The sequence below is a fragment of the Tupaia chinensis genome, unplaced genomic scaffold, assembly GCF_000334495.1.
Source record: "Tupaia chinensis unplaced genomic scaffold, TupChi_1.0 Scaffold143574_1, whole genome shotgun sequence".
NCBI classification, from domain to species: Eukaryota; Metazoa; Chordata; class Mammalia; order Scandentia; family Tupaiidae; genus Tupaia; species Tupaia belangeri.
In genome coordinates this window covers 3,062,598-3,068,901 of record NW_006203419.1, presented here as the reverse complement: position 1 = coordinate 3,068,901, position 6,304 = coordinate 3,062,598, and the positions used below count along the sequence as shown (strand labels likewise).

At 49.5% G+C, this 6,304-nt stretch overlaps 1 protein-coding gene across 1 annotated transcript in view; it reads left to right on the top strand.

Annotated features, from left to right (window-relative positions):
* The first annotated feature begins 10 nt into the window (after positions 1 to 10).
* RASSF2 (Ras association domain family member 2) overlaps positions 11 to 6,304 on the top strand; it is a 50,161-nt gene continuing 43,867 nt past the window's right edge. The window contains exon 1 of the mRNA XM_006163980.3: positions 11 to 243. The gene's annotated coding sequence lies outside the window, so the exon portion shown is untranslated. The remainder of the gene's footprint in view (positions 244 to 6,304) is intronic.

Sequence of the window (6,304 nt, the reverse complement as noted above, 5' to 3'; positions counted from 1 at the left end):
CACTCAGCGCGAAGTCGGGAGAGCCCCGGAACAGCAGAGTGGCGGGGTCCTTACAGGGAGACCGAGGGGTCTCCTTTGGGGAGCTGTGTGCGTCCTGGGCTGTCCGCAGGACCTCTGCGCTGCCAAAGCGACTGGAGAAGCCCAGCGCGAGGCTTCTCATCACGGCACGCACTGTGTTCTCAGGTGTCCGGAATCCGTGTTCTCCCCAGGAGCAGAGGCAGTGTGTACAACGGGCCGCCGATAGTAAGTACCTTCCACGTGATGAATGAATGAACGAGCTGACAAATAACAATGGTCTCGGGGCAGGATTCGGTTCCTGCCAAAGCTGATCTTGGTACAATGGGAGGAAAGACTTAGAAACCACGATTCTTTTGAACAGCTGGGAGACAGCCCGAGGCCTTTTTTCAGGAGCGACTGGATGGGGAATCTGCGGTTGGATTTGTCTTACTTATCTGCATTTACTTACTGGGAGCTTTTCCCACAGGTGTTCTGGAGAATTAAAGAAATCTCTCGTGGCTAAGATATATTGAGTTGGGGGCCCGCACGTGGTGTGGTGGTTAAGGGTGCTGGACTTCCACATGGCTGATTGTGGTTTGAGTCCTGGACCTGGCAACTTGCTTTCTCACTTTCTCTGTGTCTCTGTGTCCCTCTCTGGTTAAATTAAAATAAATAAAGTTATATAAAATAATTCTTTTAAAAAAAAAAAAAAAACCCGGTATATTGGGTCGTCTGAGGCGAGTTAGTTTTTTGTCTTTTAAGCTTGTGCCCAAATGCAGTGTCCCAGGGACTAAGTGTGGCATTTCCTGGGTGGTGCTGGTTTGGGGTCAGAGACCCTGGAGAGGGCTACCAGACACCTTTTCATGGCCACCAGACACCTTTTCTTTCTGGGCAGCTCAGCCTTCTGCCTGGGGCCTGGGGCAGGCCAGGGGACCTTACATGATGGCTGAGCTCAGAGTGGTGGGTAGTTTTGGAAGGAGGGGCAGCTTTTACCCTGAGAGGAGGTAGAAGCACAGCGTGTAGACTGCCTGGGTACTGGGAGTGTGCACTTTTTAGTATGGGATTCCCTGTGCTGGGGAGGCTGGAAGGTCTCCCATCTCCTGCAGCAGATGGGAGAGCAGAGGTGGAGTATGGAGGAGACAAGTGCCCCACTACCCTCGTTTTTGTGCTGTTGAGATCCTGTTAGAATGATGAGGGGCATTTTTGAGGAGCCTGGCTGAGAGGGGACCCAGTTGTGCCTCCTGCAAGGAAGGTGAGGGGTGTACTTTGTGCATCTGGCCAGGTGGGCCAGGGCATGCTCTGTGCCTGCTCCTGCTGGCTCTCTAGCCAGCATCATCCCCACCTTCCCCAGCGTGGCCTCATTCTGCCCTTGGGGCCGCACAGTTCACCTCTCTGCATCTCTCTGTCTGGGGTCTGTTTCATTCTCCTGCAGGTGGTGGGGGTGGTAGATGACCCTGATCCTGACAGTGTTTACCATCCCTTAGCTCTTCATTGCTCTTGGATGCTCTGGCCCACCTGGGACCTCTCGGCTGCCCACTGGTTTTGCTTTTATTTCTTGAGTCTGTTTCCTGGTGCCCTGGAGCCAGGCTTGGTGTTTGCCTTCTGTGCCTGAGCTGCATAGGAATAGCTGAGAGCTGACTGGAGAGGAGCGCAGGCAATGCATCTTGGCACCTCTGCTGCCTTAAAGGGCCGGACTCCGGGACTTGCCAGAAAGGGGGCCTGTCATCTAAGCCCAGGAGAATCTTGGCCTGATTTTTGCTTTCAGTCCTCTTTAGGGTACTTTGGCAGGAAGCGTCCTCAACTGACTGGGAGATGGGGGCTTACGGAGTCCCAAGGAGAGGCTGGGAGGTGACCCAAGAGCAGTCCTTGGCCTTGCCCAAGTCTCGTTTGCCTCTTCAGGGTAAAAAACTGGGCAGGTCTCAGCAGTGTGCTTGGAATGGAGCAAGACATCCAGACCCTGTGCTCAAGCATAGCCGCCATAGCTGCTGCAGCTGGTTTAGCGAGCTAGGGTGGTGTCCCTCCTGCGCCTTCCTGCCCTCCTGCCACTCTTCACAGCACAGGCCAGTTATTTACTCCGGTGACACACTGACCTATTTAAGCACCTCCCTGCCTCCCAGGAGAATTTTTTTAAAGTCCTTAAGATGGCATAGGCTCCCACAGGCCTGTGATTGCTAGCTTCATGTTATTTGGCTTGCTTGTGGGTTCCCAGTGAGGACATGGCTGTGTAAGGGTGAGGTTGGTGACTGGGGCAGGAGACATGGTAGAAGTAGAGTGCAGTAAACAGAGACATCCTCGGACTTGGCTGGCAGGCCAAGAGGGATGTTTTGATCATCCGGGGAATGGCAGACGCTGCAGCCTCTAATCACAAGGTGGTGTAGATGTTTGAGATAACAGTGTGGGACTGCAGAACTCTGGTCCAAGGCAGTTGTAGCTCAAGAGAGAGGAAGTCTCTCACATAAAAGAAGGGGGTCTGGGGCCACAGGTGGCATGGTGGTTAAGACACTGGACTCCCGTATGGCTGACCATGGTTTGAGTCCCAGACCTGGCAGCTTGAAACTCATGCCATGCGGATGTGCGTGCAGGCCCAAAATCTCAAGAGGAGAATGGAGAAGGGATTGCTGCGTGGCCATCCCCCCTGGGTGAATGATTTCTCACTTTCTGTCTCTCTCTCTCTCTGTCCCTGGAAAGTGCATGCACCCTATAGCAAAAATCTCTCTCAAAAACAAAACAAAACAAAATGAAAAACAAAAAAGAGGCCCTGGATAGGCATTTGACTAATTTCTGTAGGATGCACAGAGTGATATGGAGGGTTTTTTCCTACTCTTTCTATTGATAAGAATTGGCCAAAAGATACTTTGTGCATTCTTTGGCTGTATTAGCCCAAAGTGATTTGCCACATAGGCTTCACCCACAGTTGGCCCTCAGTTAAGTGCCTGTTGGATTAACTGCTCGTTTTTACAAGTGTAGTGAAAAGAGATATGGAGTTTGAACTGCATTCTACCGTGTTCTAATTGCACAGATCGGGGTGATGTAATCAGTTCACCTGCGTCCTCCCCATGTTCACTTAGCTTCAACTGATGACAGCTCTCCCACCTCTCTGTTGGGATAGCTTTGGGACTTGTTCTCTACTGTCTCTAAGAGTTCTCTAGCAGGACCAAGTCCCGAATCTCACACTAGAATTCACTCTCTTCACCGGCATCCTTCCCTACCTTGTCTCACTTCATTCTCCTTGTGCCTGCACCTGAGTCCCTGCCTCAGGGTCTATTTCTGGGGGAAACCAACATAAGACAGGCCTAAGTTTATAGCTAAGAAGTCATTGAAAGTCTGGGACCAGCAGGTGGCGTGGTGGGTAAGGCACTGGACATGCCCACATAACCAACCATGGTTCAAGTCCTGGACCTGGTAGCTTGCTTTCTCAAGCTCTCGCTCTCTGTCTCACTCTCTGCCCAAATTAAAATGAATGAATGAATAAATAAAATTAATTCTTTAAAAAAAAAAAAGAAGAAGAAGAAGAAGTCATTGAAAGTCTCAGTTATCCCAGAGCCAGCAGATGGTGTGGTGGTTAAGGTACTGGATTCCCACATGACCAGCTGAAGTTCAAGTCCCAGACCTGGTGACTTGAAAATCACACTGGGTGTGCATGTGTGGGTGCATGCCCAAAATTCCAACAAGAGACTGGAGGAGAAAGGATTGCATGGCATGGCCATCCTCCATGAGGGATGATTTCTCACTTTTTGGCTTGCTATTTCTCTCTCTCTCTCTCAGGTGAGCCCAGACACCCTATGGTTAAAATAAAAGCAAAAACAAAAACAAAAATAGTTTAGGGGCTGGCAGGTGGCATGGTGGTTAAGGCGCCAAACTCTCGCATAGCCAATGATGGTTTGAACCCTAGACCTAGAGGCTTGCCTTCTCACTTTCCCTTTCTCTCTCTCTTTCTGTCTCTGGTCAAATTAGAAAAAATTTAAGAAGTAAAATTAAATAAATAATTTTTTAAAAAACGTCTCAGTTTCCCCAACTGTCAGATGGGAATGACCTCACAGTGATATCATAAAGATCAAAAGAACTTCTGTCTGCACTTGGGGCGGAGGGGGCCTGGCACACAGCAAGCTTTCGGGAAAATATTTGCTGGCTCACTAGCTGACGGAGAAGGGGCCTACAGTGGGTCTGAGAGGGTGTGCCACAAAACGTGCATTGCAATGCTTTTGTGGAGCGAGGCTGTTCTTAGGTGAGCTGAGGAAACAGAGGGGCCCTGGTCATGGCTTTCATACATGGTTTTGACCAGTGACGTGCTGGTAAATGCTTTGCAACTGGGTCTCAGAAGGGTGGAGGCAGGGAAAGCCCTGCTTTGTGGTATTCTGACTTCTGTGGTATAAATAATTCCCACGGTGACTGATTTCAAGCCATCAGCATGGTGTCACTGAACACTGAGTTGGGAAGGGATGTCACCATCTGCCTCTGACAGCCAGTGGGAATGGCTCCCGCACACATCTGGCCATCAGTGAGCCGGGATGTCGCCCCACTGATCTCAATTTCCAATTGAGTAAATGGAGAAGGGGAGGATAAGAATTATATGAGGTATCTGAAACTTGGGGTTCTTTGGACATGTTCAAACTTTGCCCCGAGCCGGTTGAATCACCACGAGACACTTGTGGGGTCCATTTAATGATTACTGAGATGCTTATGCTATCAACCTTTGGGGGCTTAGTTTTCCCATCTTCACGGCAAGGAAGGAAATGATTCCACAAGCCCTTGTGTCTATGCTTGTGGGGTGCCCAGCACCGGGCCGTCCTAGAGTCTCTGCTGCTGGCTAAGGGAATTCAGTACCCACTAAGCCAGTATGGCTCTGCCTTCCTGTACACCAGGGTCACTGCATGGCACAGGCATGGTGGGTCCCCAGAGGAGATCTGGCAGGGAGAGAGGGAGGTGCTGGTTCTCATGGAAAGGACAGTCCTACCCTTTCTGAACCCGTGTAATGTCACAGACACGCAAGTGCAGCCCAAGAAAAGTCCGAAAGAACCTTTCATATGACAGAATTCAACATCCTCAGTGTGGTTTTACGCTTAATGTTCTGTTGACAGCCTTCCTGAGGGAGTCCCTGACTCAGCAGTTCCACCCGTAGGAATTCTCATTATAAGGATATAATTACACAAGTGTGGAAAAATACGTGTATGGGGATGTCCCTTGCCATGTTATGTATACTCATAGCAACAACAGAAAGGTGGGGCCTAAATGCCAACAATAGCAAATTAGTTTATTGTGGGGATATATGCATGTGCTCCAAAAGGCATAGGGTATGAGGCGTATCTATTAACATGAAGGAATATGATATTTTTTATATTTGCATCCAAATGTTAATGGCGCTTGTCTCTGGGTGGTAGAATTTGGGGAGATATTGATCTTGATTTTTGTGTTTCCATATCTAGTGATCTCTATCTACCCATCTACCCATCTGTTTATTTTTAGACAGTCTTGCTGTCATGATCTTCCTGCTTCGGCCTCCCAGTTGAGGCTACAGATAGGCACCACCAGGCCCTGTGCGGTTTTTAGACAGGGTCTCCCTAAGTTACTCAGGACAGGCAGTCCTCCTGCCTCAGTGTTCCCAGGTAGCTAGGATTACAGGCATGTACCACCATACGCAGCCTTTAGGTGAGACTGGGATTCGAACCTGAACTTTCCATGCAGTCCCAGCCTATGGAGCATAGTATCTTAGCAATGTGTGCCACCAAAGCTGGGTTTGTAGTAATTTATTTATTCATTTATTTATTATTATTATTATTTTTTGGGAGAGGTTTTTCACTATAGGGCACGTGCGCTCGCCAGACAGACAGAGAGAGACAGAGAGACAGAAAGCGAGAAATCACCCCCCAGGGGGGTTGGTCACGCCGCAATCCCTTCTCCTCCATTCTCCTCTTGGGATCTTGGGCACGCACGCACACGCGCCCGGCGTGAGTTTTAAGCCACTGGGTCCGGGACGCAAACCGTGGTCGACTACGTGGGAGTCCAGCGACATAGCCATTACGCTAATTGCTGGTTCCCTTTATTTATTTATTTTTGAGAGAGGTTTTAGCTACAGGGTGTGTGCGCTTGCCAGAGAGACAGAGAGAGACACAAAGCAGGGCTTTCCCTGCCTCCACCCTTCTGAGACCCAGTTGCAAAGCATTTACCAGCACGTCACTTCCCCTCTTTCCACCTCTCTTTGGTGAGCCCATGAGCTCTATAGCAAAACCCTTAAAAAAAAAGTTACCCTTTTAACGAGGGTTAATGTATAATTCAGTCGCACTAAGTACATCTGCAGTGTCGAGCTCCC